Source organism: Pleurodeles waltl, chromosome 6, assembly GCF_031143425.1.
Source record: "Pleurodeles waltl isolate 20211129_DDA chromosome 6, aPleWal1.hap1.20221129, whole genome shotgun sequence".
Taxonomy (NCBI): domain Eukaryota; kingdom Metazoa; phylum Chordata; class Amphibia; order Caudata; family Salamandridae; genus Pleurodeles; species Pleurodeles waltl.
Genome location: NC_090445.1, coordinates 823,756,036 through 823,772,804, shown reverse-complemented (window position 1 = coordinate 823,772,804; position 16,769 = coordinate 823,756,036). Strand labels below are relative to the sequence as shown.

General features: G+C 48.0%; 1 protein-coding gene across 2 annotated transcripts in view; it reads right to left on the bottom strand.

The window, feature by feature from the left end:
* The window catches only part of LOC138300290 (calcium homeostasis modulator protein 2-like), a 55,861-nt gene that overhangs the window by 24,246 nt on the left and 14,846 nt on the right, over positions 1–16,769 (bottom strand). The gene's annotated exons all lie outside the window — the stretch shown is intronic.

The following is a 16,769-nucleotide window of genomic DNA, read 5'->3' as shown; positions in this document are numbered from 1 at the left end:
CATTTATAAATAACTGCAGAGCAGGCGGTCATTTATAATGCACTGGCAGGAGTTGCAATCACGTGGTTTCTCCCAATGCTTTTGGTTGTTTGAGAAAAGGGTAGCACCATGCTAACGCAGCCCTGCCCCACACAGTTTTCTTTTTTATTTTCAAAAAGAAAATCTCAACAAGGGATTTTATTTTTGAAAATAAAAAATGCAGTGCTCCCCTCGCCATGGAATTTTATTCCCATGGCGGGGAGAGCATTATTATCATTATAGTGTTCCTCGAGGCCAGGGTTTGGAGGGTTTGACAGTAAAAAAAAATGGCTATATGTCTGCCCATCCTAATTGGATGAGCAGACACATAGCCATTTCGACAACAGCTCTTAATCCATCTGGCCGTTGAAGAGGTTTGGTTATGACAGTGACGGATAGTCACCATCATAGCCAAACCTATGGTCCACCCGCATCTAAATCGGACCATTATGTTGGCAGTATGCATACTCTGTCACTGTTGCAAACGGAGTAGCCATACCGCCAACATATAAATTAGACCCTTAGTTATGTACTTTCATCATCTTCTTTCAGGAAATAAAATATTTCAGTGATCTTGGCAAAAATCATGCACAATTAAATCTAAAACATAAGGGGCCAGATGTACGACCTTTTGTTTTGTGACTTTAAATTTGTTATCTGTTTGGGAATTGCAAATTGTGAGTCACAAAACAAAATGTACAACAGTGTTAAGTACACTGTGATTCCCAATAGGGCTGCATATGACCTACCTCATCAATATTCATGAGGTAGGCCGCAATTTGCGACCCTATTGGCAATGGCCGCACTCACAGGGGTGGGGGCCTGCTGGGGACAGCAGTCCACCATGTCTGTGACTGCTTTTAAATTAAGCAGATTTTCTAAAAAAAAAAAAAGAAAAAAAAATGTTTTTTTAAATGCAGCCCGTTTTCCTTGAAGCATTTCAAACAAAAAAATGAAAAGTTTTCTCTTAATTTTTTCAGAGAAGGCAGTGGTCCGTGGGACCACTACCTGCTCTGAAAAATATTTACGTTTCGATTCACAAAGGGGAAGGGGTGTCAGGGAACCCCTTCCCGTTTGCGAATGGGTTACCACCAACTCAAAGTTGGTGGTAACTTCACATGTTTTGCGACCGCCGTCACGGTTGCAAAACATTCCTACATGCCATTGGGTATTGGGAAGGGATGCCCTAAACACACCCCTTCTTAATACGAAATCGCGAAAGCAAAATACGATTCGGTAAACAAGATACTGAGTCGCATGTTGCTTTGGTACATTGGAAAAAGTATTTTTCCAGTCGCAAACGGTCCCCGGAAAAATACTTTGTACATCTGGCCCAAAATGTACAAATCGGCTGCTATTAAGTTCAAACTATTTACAAATTCACTGTTGAGAAGAAAAACTAAAACACTTTATTTTGTTAAAAATATTTCCTATCTCTTATCTCTCCCTGGCACCAAGGGCTTCACTGATTTATCCAATTTATTTTATTGAAAGCCTAAGGCCTAAGGCATAATATTCAAGTTGTGTTCTGTTTTCCTTCGAGAACCCCTTTTAACTGTAAAGCATCCTCTGTGTGGTAAAACCTGTTGACACTACCTGAAGAAAACATATGTTAATGATTGTTGGGAAAATGAGAATAACGTTCTTTATCTTAGAGGGTTTCCCAGCAACTCAAGATTATATAATGTTTTCACCTGTTGTCTTCCCTCTATATTGAACATTTTGCACTCGGAATGCTTACAAATAGGACAGTAATCCCCTAATCCCCTATTTAAACAAGTACGGGCAAAATCAGTCGGTCTGCCAATGCCTGTTAGACTTTCAGCTTTGCCAATGCTTGCTTTTCCTTGAATTCTGCAAAAACCTGTTGTTGGGAAGTTGCTGGGCACTCGGCAATCTAACATAAAATGGTCTAAAGAGCAGCAATATGTTTTCGTTGCAAAAAGCAAACATTCCCATAGTAATCCATATCACTTACAGGAACTACTTTGCATGTGGATGTGCGCCTTGTGAAAGGGAAGAATGTCATTACTTACAATGAAGTTAGTCAAATGGCTGAAATAGGCCTACCCTTTGTCCCAGCAGTATGATGCAATGAGTGGAAGAAAAGTGTGAATTACACAATAACAGACCAATGGATAAAGAGGGCTAGCTGCAAGCCCCTGTAAGTCGGTCTAGTAGACATAATTTTATCAAAAGATTTTGTCTAATGCCAGACCTAAGAAAAAAATACAACTCTAGATCCAGACGTAGTAATTTCTGGCTAACCACTTTAATCGATTCAGAACGGAGACCCATGAATCTGACCCAGTGTCTTTACATTTCTGTTTCCCCAAGCGCTATATGTCTTCTGTTCTCTGAAGTTTGTATACTGAATTACATTGAGAGCAGACCTACAAAAATTACATCTCCACAGATAAAAATGAAGTTGACACCCAGCCAATATTAGGCATCCCAAGCGTGTTCCAAAACTGCATGTATTCAAGTTGAAGTTTAGCTTTTGTCTAACAAAATATGTAATCTACCAATGCATTAAATACATTAATTAATCACTAAAATTCACAAAATCAATAAATAAAATCAATTAAAATATTATTTTCAAATCCAGTTCCATAAAAATGAACAGCTTAAAATATCGTCATGTTAATATAATGAGTACCAACCATTGTATATATGTCTTAGGAAAGAGACTGAATCGAGCCAGGTTTTCTATGTCATGATAACATACTTGGCACGATATTTGCAGGTCAACGTTATCATGGCACTATATTCTACAGTCCCACTTTAATCTGGCACCATGTGATGGAGATCTGTCAACTCCAAATTCACTCACTTTTCAAAGACTTGATGGGAAAACGTCTGACCATTAATGTCTGAGATGGCTATTGCTGCCTTAAAGACAGCTACGAATGGTGTATTGATGATCTGCATGTAAAACAGCCCAGGTATATCATAAGAGAAGTGGGAAGGTCATAGGGTTCTAAATGATGATGGTCTTCAGAAAATGCAAAAGGGACTTTCACCCCTCTCTTCCTCGCCAAATCTGCTGGAGTGGGTCCACTGAACTCTTGTAATACTTCAACACACAAGGGTCCCATGTGTAGTATGCATCCTATTCGAGGTGACTTCATTTTTGTCAGGGCAGGCCATGGCACTTAGGGCCAGATGTAGCAAAGGGTTTTTCCCATTCTGTGTCAATGGGAAAATGTGTTCGTACATATGGCCCTTAAACTCTTATATTGCTAGCTCATGACATCTTGAGAAAGACACTGTGGACTGCCTGGAGGAACTACAGGCACTGTTTTGAAGTCACGCGGCCCACACTCATTGGATGTGTCCATTAGAGGAGTAAAGGGTGTAGAAAGAACATTACAGAGGCAAAAGTGGTGCTGACGGTTTCTGAGTCGAGCTCTCATATTGCTTGAGTTACTAAATTCTAAGAAGACTGTGGGGATTGGGTCAGGTGCTAACAAGTTCTCATCACTTTCACTAGTTGGCTTTACTTGAGGGCTTCCAAGCCTGACAACTCGGTGGACTTCAGGAGCAAGTGTGGATTACAGGCCTACCTTTTTGGGTAGGGTTGCCTGCGGGGAGACGCTCCAATGTGCAATGAGGCAAATTACAAATCTGTCGCCCTCCCAGTGCAGCTCCTACCGCTGCTGCCTCTACTTGGAACGAACTGAGAGCCTGCCTGACTCTCAGTTCAAGGCCCTCCTCCACCCGCAGGCATTTGCCTGCACCTCATCCCTGGTGGCTCGGTGGCCTAGTGGCCATCTGAAAGTAAGTATCTTCTGTCTTTCTTCTGCCTCTGTTTACTCCTGCATTTTTACTTCTGGCTTTACCTCTATTTTTTCACTTCTGTTTCTTTTCTGTCTCTTTCTCTTTTTCTCTCTCTTGCATTTTCCCCATGCCGCTGCTACCCAACCCCCCTTCCCCTGTGAAGCGCTTTTCCCACCCTCCTGGACCCCCTTCCTCCCTCCCCTTCTTAATGGCAGCCGCACAGCAGATGCGTGCATCGCGGTGCCGCTGGCGCACCAAAGGCAAGCAAGTCTGCGCCTGGACCACACCCAGCGACACGGACCCTGGTTCTCACACCCTCCATCAGTTCAACACCATCACTCTGCGCGCTCTCAAACCGGGAAGATCATCAGCCTGCCACCAAGCTGACCCCAGGAACACCCAATTACCTTTTTTTGCCACACCTGCTCCAGCACCTTCCAAGTACCACCCCACAATCCTGTACCAAGCTCAGACAGTCACCTCAAGTGCATACTCCTCAATACACGCTCCCTGGTCAAGCATGCAGTAGAAGTCTGGGACCTCCTTGACTCAACAGCCCCGGACATTGCCTTCCTCACAGAGACTTGGATCACCCCCACCGCTGCCCCAGATGTTTTCACAGCCATCCTGGACAACTACAAAATCATCCACAAGGACAGAGCCAACTGGCTTGGAGGAGGATTGCCATAATCTACAAGAGCAACCTCCGACTGCCATTGAGTCACAGTCTCAGTCAACACTCGAGCACCTACATTTGCAGATCGCGACTAACCCAAACACCTCCCTACATGGCACCCTCATCTACAGGCCACCCAAACCCCAACCCCAGTTCTGTGAAGACATCGCCGACCTCATTGCCCCCTCAAGCACTCACCTCCTCCGACTACATCCTACTTGGCAACCTCAATTTCCACCTTGATACCCTCGATGACCCCAGCACCTCATACCTCCTGGACAACTTCACAACCTTCGGCCTCAAACATCTCATCAATGTCCCCACCCACAGAGCCGGACACATTCTCTACCCCGTTTTCTCAGCAGGGGACAACATCACCATCTCCCACACCTCTGAACACCATTCGACCGATCACAAGTGCATCCACTTTACCTACACAAAAAACATTGCATGCCAACAACTCCCCCCACCCCCGGCAGATGCTGGGGCAAAGTCACAGAAGCACAGTTCCCCAATGCTCTCAACCACTCCCTCCCACCAGACGCAAATGAAGCCGCAAGCAACCTACACCGATGGATCTCAAACTGCGCCGACAACGTAGCCCTCCTAAGGAAATCAGCAGGGAATCGACAGAGCAAAACACCAAAGTGGTTTACGCCAAACGTACAGGAATCCAAGTGCACCTGCAGAAGATTGGAATGTAAATGGAGGATCAGCAAATCTACCAAAGACCGCACAGCCTACAAAAATGCAGTCACCACGCACCACCAGAACATCAGAATCGCCAAAAAAGCCACCTTTCAGGCACGCCTCAACACCGGCAGTTACAACAGCAAAGACCTCTTCGCCATTGTCAAAGAGTTTACATATCCCGGGGCACCTCATCCATCTCTCCCTCCCAAGACCTCTGCAATGACCTTGCCACCTTCTTTCACCGTAAGATCCAGGACATCTATGAAGGCTTCAGGAACCAAAGCTCACCAGAACAGCTCACCGCCACGGACCTAGCTCCTCACCAGATGCTGAATTCCTGGACCTCCATCACCGTAGAGGACACCTAAAGACTGATAAATTCGATCCTAAAGACACTTGCTGTGGAGTGCCCCAAGGATCCCCACTCTGCCCGACCCTTTTCAACGTCTACGTTGCCCCGCTCACTAAGATCACCAAACAACACAAGCTAAATAGTCTCCTACGCTGACAACACCCAACTGATCCTCTCCCTGTCCGAGGACTCTGCTCAAGCCAAGAGGAATCTCCACAATGGGATGAGAGCAGTCGCCGCCTGGATGGAGGCCAATTGTCTCAAGCTCAACTCAGACAAGACAGAGATCCTCGTGATCATCTCCACCCCTTCTGTTTGGAACGCCTCCTGGTGGCCCACCAATCTGGGTAATGCCCCTGCCCCCACTGACTATGCGCGCAGCCTGGGCAGCATCCTCTCTATCGATGACCCACCAAGTTAACGCCATCTCTTCATCAAGCTTCCACACCCTCCGTCTCCACAGGAAGATTTTCAATTGTTCCCCCTCCCCCCCGGCACGTGGAAGACAGTCACCCACGCACTCATCACCAGCAAACTGGACTACGGCAACGCACTCTATGCCGGCCTTACAAAGAAACGTCAATCGAGTTCAGAATGCAGCAGCCAGACTCATCCGGGACCTCCCTCGACTCAGCCAGATCTCCTCCCCTCAGAGACCTACACTGGCTCCCAGTCAACAAGAGCATCACATACAAACTCCTGATCCACATCTTCAAGGCACTGCACAACATAGGACTGTCGAACCTCAACCCCGCCTCACCTTCTACGTACCCAAAAGATGTCTCTGTTCCTCCTAGCTCGCACAGCAGGAGGCAGATTCTTCTCCTACCTAGCAGCCGGGACAAGGGAAACACTATCCCTCAAGCTCAGGCAGACTGCATCACTGAAGCAGTTCAGGAAGGACCTCAAGACCTGTTTCTTCGACTGAGCAGCACACCTACATTCAGTGCTTTAAAACCCAATGGGTGATTAGCCTCGCTTTACAAATCCATAATTGATTGACTGATTAGGACTGGGGCTTCCAGCTGCTGAGTGGATAGTTCTCACTCTCCATGCTCATTTATAGACCTCTCCAAGCCCCATCCAAAGCCAGAGTTCCACCTTGTGTCTCCAGCTGCACTGCTTTCAGTCGGTCAGGCAATCCTCTATCATCCCCCGAGCCAACATACCTTCTCTTTTTCTGAGGTCCAGGGGATCTGAATGTAGCCTCACAGATGTATGGGGAGGCATGCTTCAGTAAGCCACATCAAGGAGTCATGGTCGGCTCCAGAAGTGCTCTGCCAGCCTCAGTTCATTTGTCTGATGCAGGTGTCAAATGCTCCCACAGCTATTCTCATAAGACTCTGTGGCAGTCTAACTGGCCAGAAAACAAGAGCAAGGCCTGGGACTCCAAGAGAGAGCAGCCATCTTGGCACCAGCCCTTCTCTACCCCTCAATTAGGAAACTTTCAAGTAAGGAATAGAAACAATTTTAATATTCTTATCTGCTAGAGACTTCTAGCCACAGATTCCTTACCTTAGAATATTTCGCAGTGTAAGACTGGATCCAGAAACTTTTGATAAGATGTACCCCTGCATGCTGGTAGGTGGTGTAGTTTGGCTCCGTGTGGAGTCATCAGCGTTGTCCACACTGGAAGTGACATGCGTGGTCCATATATTGGCACCACTACAGCATGCGGATGTCAGTTCTTTTCTTTCCAAATGAGTCAGCACAGATCTGAAGAAGGGCGACCACATGTCAACTTATGGCCCAAGCCATACTCTCACAAGCAATTGGTGATGGTAGGGATGCAATTAAGTTCACCATAAAATGTGGCCTGGACACTACAGACTCACTGGCTGAGTGATTTCATCATCGGTGGCCCTTAGGCACCGTACCTGGTTGAGAACCACTGGCGTTTGGGAAATGTCTAGGCTTTCCTCATGGATATGCCCTTCGGTGGCTTTTTTTTTGTTCAGGGAGAAGGGGGACTCAGCACTGGTGCACTTTCAGGACAGCAGGGCTACAGCCAGGTGCTTGGGTCTTTCCTTGGCACCAGGCCAACCCCAGTCCACCTTCTGCCACTTTCTTAGCCACAGAAGGGGCTTTCAACCACGTCTCTACACACCCAGCCACACAACCAGGAAATTTGACAATCATTTTGTGGCTGATGAAGCGGTTCTCACACACCACATGGGACAGGTGGCCAGATGTCGGGCCAGTCAAACAGTCCCTCCCCCCCAGCCAAAGGCTTCAATCCCCTTTGTTTGCTCTCCGACCATCATGGGCATCCAGTGGAGGGCAAGATCCACCATCACTTGCACCACTGGAAGTCAATAACATCAGACCATTGGGGTTTGAGGCATGTCCAAAAGGGCTACTTCATAACTTTTGTGACCACACATCCCCCCAACCCATGCTATCTACTTGTGACAAGCTGACAAAGGACGACCTCTCCTTGCTCCATCAGGAAGTGTTAGCACTCTTGGCCAAGGGAGCCAAAGAGACGGTGCCAGCATCAGAAGTAGATTGTGGTTGCTACTACCGCTACTTTTTATGCTCAAGAAGGCCAGAGGCCTTCATCCTATGCTAGACCTGCACCTTCTCAATCTCTTTCTGAAAAAGAAGAAACTCAAGATGCTCACAGTCATGCAAGTTCTGTCTGCCCTGGACACAGGATACAGCATGGTACAGTTGGACTTGCAGGACACATATTTTCATATTTCGGTCCTGCCTGTCCACAGGCGTTACCTGCAGTTTATGGTCGGCCAAGAGAACTTTTAGTTTGCTGTTCTTCCCTTTGTTCTTACCAGCGCCCCTCGGGTAGTCACAAAAGTGATGGCGGTGGTGACAGCTCACCTCTAGAGGTTAGCTTTCCAGTCTTCCCCTACCTCGATGATTGACTGTAAATGGCAGGCTTGACTCAGGCAGTGTCTCCTATCTCCAGCCTACAGCGAACCTTCTGCATTCTCATGAAGAGCAGGAAGTACCAGGCCCAAGTCATTTTTGTGGCTCCATGGCTCCAGATTGGGCACGGGGAGTCTGGCATCCCAAGCTGTTGAGCATAAGCACTGGTCCTCTGATCAGACTGACGCTTCAGGAGGATCTTTTGTTACAGCAGCAGGGCAGGGTTCTGCACCCAAACCTGAAAATGGGCTGCGTTCATGCGTAGAGATTGAATTGCGAAAGTTGACAGTTTTTTACCTTCCGCCTGAAATCTGTATGATATAATGGCAGACAGGAGTCCCTCTACCAAGACAGTATGCGCATTGCACTGGACCAAGTTTGTGGCAAGTTGTACAGTTAAACATGTTGATCCTCTAATATGCACCCCTTTCCTAGGTTCTTTTGTTTATTCTTACCTTAGCCCAGCACAGCTCTGTTTTGGGCATGTTAAAAGGTTATATTTCTGCTGTTTTGCCATTTCTGTGGTTGTTAGTTTAGCCATTCCTTTTTCGAATCCGCTATTGTACATATGTTCCTGAAAGGTCTCCAGCATATGTTCTTCAGACTCGAGCATCCTTTTTACCGAAGGTGTGCGCACTCCCTTTCACATATGCCAATCCACCACTCTGCTGACCTTCTATGCTCCGCCTCACCCCTTTAAAAAAGAGGAGAGACTCAAATGGTTTGACCCAAAGACAGCATTGTTGCTCTAACTTGACGGCACAAAAGAGTTCCGGGTCGATGATCAACTCTTCGTAGAGTACATTGGATCAAAGAAAGGAAAGGTGGTGCAGGTACAGACAATCTTACGATGGATAGTACTCTGCATTAAGGTCTCCTAAACATTGGCCAAAGGGCAACCTTCTGAAGGTTTGCCAGCTCATTCTACCAGAGCCATGGCAACCACCACTGTGTTAGCTCATGGAGTTTCTATCCTGGATATCTGTCAGGCAGCAATGTGAGCTTCTCTGCACACGCTTACGAAGCACTACTGCCTGGACAAAATGGTTTAGACCGTAGTTGTTCAGTACTGTGTTGCAGAGACTTTTTAGTTGTTTAGCAGCAGTGGTTTAGGCAAGTAGTTGTTTAGGACCTAGTTGTTCAGGATGTTCCCCGGTAGTCATACTCAATAATCTGAGGAAGCGTTATTCTTTTCTCTGTTCAATAAAGTATCTCTCTATTTCAATCTATTTGGTGCTCTGGGGCTTACAACACGTTAGCTAACATTTAGACATGTTTGACACACACGTTGGTATTCAGGGCACTTCTGTTATTGAGGCATCCACCATTAGAGGCAGAAGAGCATTTGATAGATAGTCGTGCTTTTCAGCCCAGACATGAGCTGCAAAATCAACCAAACACCTTCACACCGATTGGTGGATGAATCGCTCTTTTTTTCCATTGCCAAAGAAACTAACTATAGTATTTTTCAGCTGTGCATGTATTTTGCATTTTAAGTGATTCATTAAGGTGACAGAAAACCATTATGGAGGCAAATGCAATCACTTGAAGCAGATTGAAGGCAATGCAGCAAAGATGTAAAACCTATATCCATCACAAACAGTTAGTAGAGGAGAAAAGTGGTTCAACTATAGGTGATTTCATGCTGATATAAAATAGAACAGCAGACAGCGGCATAGTTTGTTAAGGCTGATATGAAGATGTCAGGAAGCAGAAGCATTACATATTTCTTTTAGCCATATGCACAGGGTTAAAGAATATGATCATGTCATAGGTAAACCCACACAAAAAAGTGATGGGCCGTTCTGGGCATTAATGGGATGAAGATTCACACATTAAAAAAAAGACTGGATCCAGAGTGGCATAAGGGAAGATACATGGTCAAATTACATAACAAGTCACTGTAGACACATACATTTAAAAGTCCTCAAAATTACTGTTAGTCCTGGCATCCTTGGTGTGGTTTCCCCAACTTTTTGCTCTCTGAGCTCTTAATTTCTGACTTCATTTTTGCTGGGTTTTAGGATTTTGGGCACATTTCCACTGCACACCAGTCCTAAAGTGCAGGTGCTCTGTACTCTCAACCATGGTAAAATTGGCTTATCCACAATTGACATATTTAATTTACTTGTACAACCCTAGTAACATGTATTATATATGCCCAGGGCCTGTAAATTAAAAGCTACAAGTGGGTCTGCAGCAGTGATTTTGCCACCCACTACAGCAGCCCTGCAAACATGCCTCTGGCCTGCCACTGCAGAGCCTGTAAGTGCAGTTTAAAACCACAATTTTGAACTGGCTGGTGCACCAACTTGCCAGGCCTAAACCTTACTTTTTATTACGTATGTCACCCCTAAGGCAAGCCCTAGTCAAACCCAAGGAGAAGGTCCAATGTACTTATAAAGTTGGACAATCACTTTTAAGTTGAATGTTTCCAGGTCTTGATAAACGGTTACATTCATTTTTCACTACTGCAAGGCCTTTCTGATGGATACAACTACCTGTGGATTCCTCACCTCATGAATACTCCCATGGCGCCAGCATTCGACGGAAATCTTCTTACTAGTCTCTGCACGTCGACGAGGACGTCACTGTCTCGCACGCGACGCCGTCTGACGTCATACAGGCAATAAGAGGTCCTCGACGACGTGCGGACGTCAGTTCCCTTTTTTCCGTGCATTCGAAACGGTTATCTTCGAGGGAGCAACTGTTACTCTTGCGGTTACAGTGTATATCTTGCTGCGTACTCTTTCTCTGTGGAAATAATGTCGCAGAGAAAGTCTGGATTTAAGCCTTGTCGTGAGTGTGGAGGCAAGATGTCGGTGACGGATCCTCATTCCGATTGCCTTTGGTGTTTGAGCTCCGACCACGACGTCTCGACTTGTGATTCGTGTCAGCACATGAATCCGAAGGCCATTAAAGAACGCGAGGCGAAGCTGTTTATGGCCAAGTCAAAGGAGAAGCATCACAAGAAAAAGTCTTCTCCAAGACATCGGCGTCATCGAGACTCCCGGCGCCGTAGAGAATCTCGGCGTCATTCAAGGGAGGCTCGTTCCAGGTCTCCGGATCGGCGCCGGAGGACATGGGAGGTCAGCCCCACGGTGACGCCGCATCCTTCGACGCCGTTGCTCTCTCCGACGTCTCCAACTTCGCCTGGACAGGCGTCGGTGATTGAGGTATTGGAGCCTCAGGTGTTTTCTCCGGCGCAGACGCCGAGGCCGGCGTCGGGGTCGCCTCCGAGTCAGGCACCCCAGTATCCGGCTTTTCCCACCCCTGGAGCCGATAGTTCCGCATTCTTGAATGCGATGTATGCCATCTTCCAACAGATGGCTCCAGGGGGTGCTCCGGCTGGGCCTTTGGCCTTTTCTTTGGGTGATCCTGCGCCTCTTCGGCCGGCACCCTTTATGCCCTTTCTCCCGTTTGGGAACGTGGGCTCGGCGCCAGTGTCGGCGCCGGTGGCCGCTCCGATGGCTTCGGAGGGATTGGCCCCAGGGATTTCCATCCCGTCGACGTCGAGATTTCGGCCTGTGACTCCGGTGGGTCCATCCGTTTCATCTGCTCTTCAGTCGGCGCCGAAGTTACCTGTGGCGCCGGATGCGGCGTCGGTGGCTTCGGAAGATCGGCGCCGATCTCCGACTTCGGCGGAGGTGTTGTCGACTCCGCGGATTGAGCAACGACTGCATTCAAGGAGGCGTGCTCTCCGGGTACTAGAGGAGCAGGAGTACCAACGAGCCCTAGAGGAAGGAGAGCTAGAGGACTCGGGTGATGGGCTGCGTGGACTGGAGTCGGCCAGTGGGCTGGACACTTCCCCTGAGTGGGACCTTTCGTCCCCGGGGGAATATACCGAGGAAGCTGCTTCCTTTCATACAGTGGTACGGAAGGCAGCTAGTTTTTTGGACCTGCCTTTGCCGGTGGTGGAGGCGAAACAAAACCTTTTGACAGAGGTGTTGCATCCGGCCTCAGCCGCGGCGGAGCCTCTATTACCTTTTAATGACGCTCTGCTGGATCCGGTTTTAGAGGTGTGGAAGAAGCCGGCATCTTCCCCAGCAGTTCACAGAGCCGTGGCCAGGAGGTATCGGACGGCTCCAACTGATCCTGGTTTCCTATCTAGGCACCCTACGCCGGAGAGCTTGGTTGTGCAGGCCTCCTGTTCGTCCAAGTCAGCGCCTGGTTCTTTCCCGACGGTGCCTGGGGACAGAGACTCAAAAAAGCTAGAGGCGCAGTCGAAGAAGATTTTTTCGTCCTGCAGTCTGGCGTTAAAAGCCACTAATGCGACCTGTATCCTGGGGAGGTATATTCATGCTCTGATGGATGACATCTCCTCTTCGTTTACAGAGCTTCCCCAGGGTCTTTTGGATCTTGTCTCTGATGCCCAGGCTGCTGCGACCCAAATTATCCAGACGGGACTGGATACCACCGACTCGGTAGCCAGAGCAATGGGCACAACTGTGGTGGAAAGGAGACAGGCCTGGCTCCGTAACTCGGGCTTTTCGGCAGATGTACAGTCCACATTGTTGGATCTCCCGTTTGATGGGGACAAACTGTTTGGGGCTAAGGGTGATTCGGCCTTGGAACGTTTTAAGGAGAGCAGGGCCACGGCTAAGTCGTTGGGACTCCAAGCTCCTTCTTCCACGGCCTCTTCCAGATTCTTCAGGAGGTTTCGTGGATTTGGGCGTGGCTCTTCCTCCTCTTCCTTTCGGGGAAGATATCAGCAACCTGCCTCTTCCCATCCCTATAGATCTTTTAGGGGGAGGGGTAGGGTCCGCACCAGGGGAGCCTCTCAGCAGCACTCTGCCTCTTCCTCATCCTCTGGCGGGGTGCAGCAGGGGAAGCAGCCTTAGGCTTCCACCATTTCCCACTCACTCCTCTCCTGTAGGGGGAAGATTACAGCATTTTCTCACCAAATGGGAGACTGTTACGTCGGACACTTGGGTTCTCAGTGTTGTGGGAAAAGGCTACACCCTTCCCTTTCGGGAGTTTCCGCCCCTCATCCCGCCCCGCCCTTCGTATTGTTCACAAGAACACCTCCTGTTGCTAGAACAGGAGGTAGAAGTCCTCCTTTTAAAGGGCGCGGTGGAGTTGGTCCCGGAGCAGGAAAGGGGTCAAGGAGTTTACTCAAGGTATTTCCTGATTCCCAAGAAGGATGGTCGTTTGAGACCAATTCTGGACCTGAGGATCTTGAATTGGTTCCTCAAGCAGGAAAAGTTCAAGATGCTGACCCTAGCACAGGTGCTTTTGGCGTTGAACATGGAAGACTGGATGGTGTCTGTCGACTTGCAGGATGCTTACTTTCATATCCCGATACTCAAGTCACACAGGAAGTATCTCCGGTTTGTGGTGGGATCGCAACACTACCAGTTTGCGGTCCTTCCGTTTGGTCTTACTTCAGCACCTCGAGTCTTCACGAAGGTGATGTCGGTGGTTGCGGCAGAGCTCAGAAGGAAGGGGATAGCAGTATTCCCTTACTTGGACGATTGGTTGATCAAAGCCAAGTCCCCGGAGCTTGTGTTGCGTCATCTGCAGTCAACAACCCAGTTGTTGTTCGACCTGGGCTTTTCGGTGAACGAGCCCAAATCTCACCTGGAGCCCTCTCAGCGCCTCCTGTTCATAGGGGCAGTACTGGATACGACATTGGGTCGGGCCTTTCCTCCGCCTCAGCGGATTCAAGATATTCAGGATTTGGTTCCAATGTTTCGAAATGGAGCGGTAGTTCCAGTCCTCAAGGTCCTTCGTCTGCTCGGTCTTTTTGCCTCCTGCATTCTGTTGGTCACGCATGCTCGCTGGCACATGAGGGCTCTTCAGTGGTGCCTCCGAAGGCAGTGGTCTCAACACAGAGGGGATCTAGAGGGTACTGTCAAGATCTCCAGAGATGCTGCTGTGGATTTGAAGTGGTGGATTGCAAGCAACAATCTTTCACAAGGAAAACCGTTCCAGCAGTCGCCACCAGTGGCCACAGTCATAACGGATGCTTCCACTCTAGGGTGGGGAGCTCATCTGGGGGATCTGGAGATCAAAGGTCTTTGGTCTCCAGAGGAACAGATTTTTCACATCAATCTGTTAGAGTTACGGGCTGTACGTCTGGCTCTCAAGGCCTTCCTCCCTTCCCTTCGTGGTCAGTCGGTACAGGTCCTAACGGACAATACTACCACGATGTGGTACATAAACAAGCAGGGAGGAGTGGGGTCGTACCTTCTCTGCAGAGAAGCTCTTCGACTATGGTCCTGGGCAAAGGACCATCGGATTTGCTTGATAGCAAACCATCTGGCCGGAGTCTTGAACGTGCGTGCGGACAGTCTCAGTCGCCACTTCTCGGCAGACCACGAGTGGCGTCTCCATCCAGATCAAGTCCGTTTAATCTTCCAGAAGTGGGGGTTTCCTCGGGTAGATCTGTTCGCCACTCGAGAGAACGCGCATTGTCTGTTGTTCTGCAGCCTTCAGTATCCGATGCAGGAAGCGTTGGGGGACGCGTTTCAAATGACCTGGTGCGGCCAGTTGCTTTACGCGTTTCCTCCCATACCCTTGATTCCTCGAGTATTGAGGAAGATTCGCCAAGACCGGGCTCTAGTAATCTTAATAGCTCCGGATTGGCCAAGGAGGGTGTGGTACTCCGACCTTCTCCAACTCTCAACGTGCCCGCCGCTCCGTCTCCCTTTCAGGGCAGACCTCCTCTCGCAGTCGCAGGGGCAGGTTCTACACCCCAACCTCCAGAGTCTGCACCTACATGCCTGGAGATTGAACGGGGCAACCTGAGTTCCTTCTCTCTCCCGCCTGAGGTAGTGGATGTTATATTAGCGGCCAGGCGACACTCCACTAAATCTATCTACGCTAATAGGTGGTCTAAATTTGTTGCGTGGTGTGGAGAGAGGCAGATTGATCCTTTACAAGCTCATCTATCGGACGTTTTGTCTTTTGCTCTATCTCTGGCGCAGAAAGGTTGTGCAGTGGCTACCATTAAAGGTTATTTATCGGCCTTGTCAGCCTTCATATGTCTTCCAGACCAACCATCTTTATTTAAATCCCCTATTGTTATCAGATTCTTGAAAGGTCTTCTAAATCAATATCCTCCAAAGCCATTCGTTATGCCGCAATGGGATTTGTCCTTAGTCCTGACTTTCCTTATGGGGTCCCCTTTTGAACCTATGCATTCTTGCCCCTTGAGGTATTTGGTTTTAAAAACAGTCTTCCTGATAGCTATAACATCAGCAAGGAGAGTGAGTGAGTTGCAGGCCTTATCAGTAAAACCCCCTTATACAACTTTTTATGGGGATAAGGTGGTGTTGAGGACCAAGGCTGCTTTCCTCCCGAAGGTTGTTTCACCCTTCCATTTGGCTCAGGCAATTACTTTGTCCACGTTCTATCCTCCGCCTCATCCTTCCAAAGAGGAAGAAAGACTGCACCGTTTGGACCCAAAGAGAGCGTTGAGCTTCTTTATCGATAGAACAAAGGATTTCAGGCTGGAGGATCAGCTGTTTATTGGATACGTGGGCAAGAGGAGAGGAAAGGCAGTCCACAAGAGAACACTATCCAGGTGGGTTGTTCTTTGCATTAAAATATGTTACTCTTTGGCAAAGAAGGATCCTCCTGAGGGCATTAGAGCTCATTCCACCAGAGCTAAGTCGGCCACTTCGGCCTTAGCCAGAGGTGTTCCTGTGGTCGACATCTGCAAGGCCGCAACTTGGTCGTCCCTTCACACTTTTGCAAAACATTACTGTTTAGATTCTGAGGTTAGAAGGGACGGCCATTTTGCACGGTCAGTGCTGCAGGATTTCTTGGTTTGACCATTTAGGCACCCACCGCCGGGCGTGGTACTGCTTTGGGACTCTATTCATGAGGTGAGGAATCCACAGGTAGTTGTATCCATCAGAAGAACGAGTTACTTACCTTCGGTAACGACTTTTCTGGTGGATACATTAGCTACCTGTGGATTCCTCACGGTCCCACCCGCCTCCCCGTTGCCTTTATGGTCTTGCCAAGTAATCCTTGAGTGCGCTCCTCTTGATCTTTGAGGGTGCAATAGATGTATATATATAATATATTTATATATATATAGGTATATGTGTATATATCTTTATGTATATACTTGGTGTGTGTATATATTTTAAAAGAGAGAGTTTTATATATATATATATATATATATGTACATAAAAAGATTTACAGTTATTCATACAATGTGGTGTATTTTTACAATATAATGGATGTTGCTTTGTTCTTTCATTGCATTGCCTGGTTGTTCTCATGCACGTAAAAAAATGATTGGTACTGACGTCCGCACGTCGTCGAGGACCTCTTATTGCCTGTATGACGTCAGACGGCGTCGCGTGCGAGACAGTGACGTCCTCGTCGACGTGCAGAGACTAGTAAGAA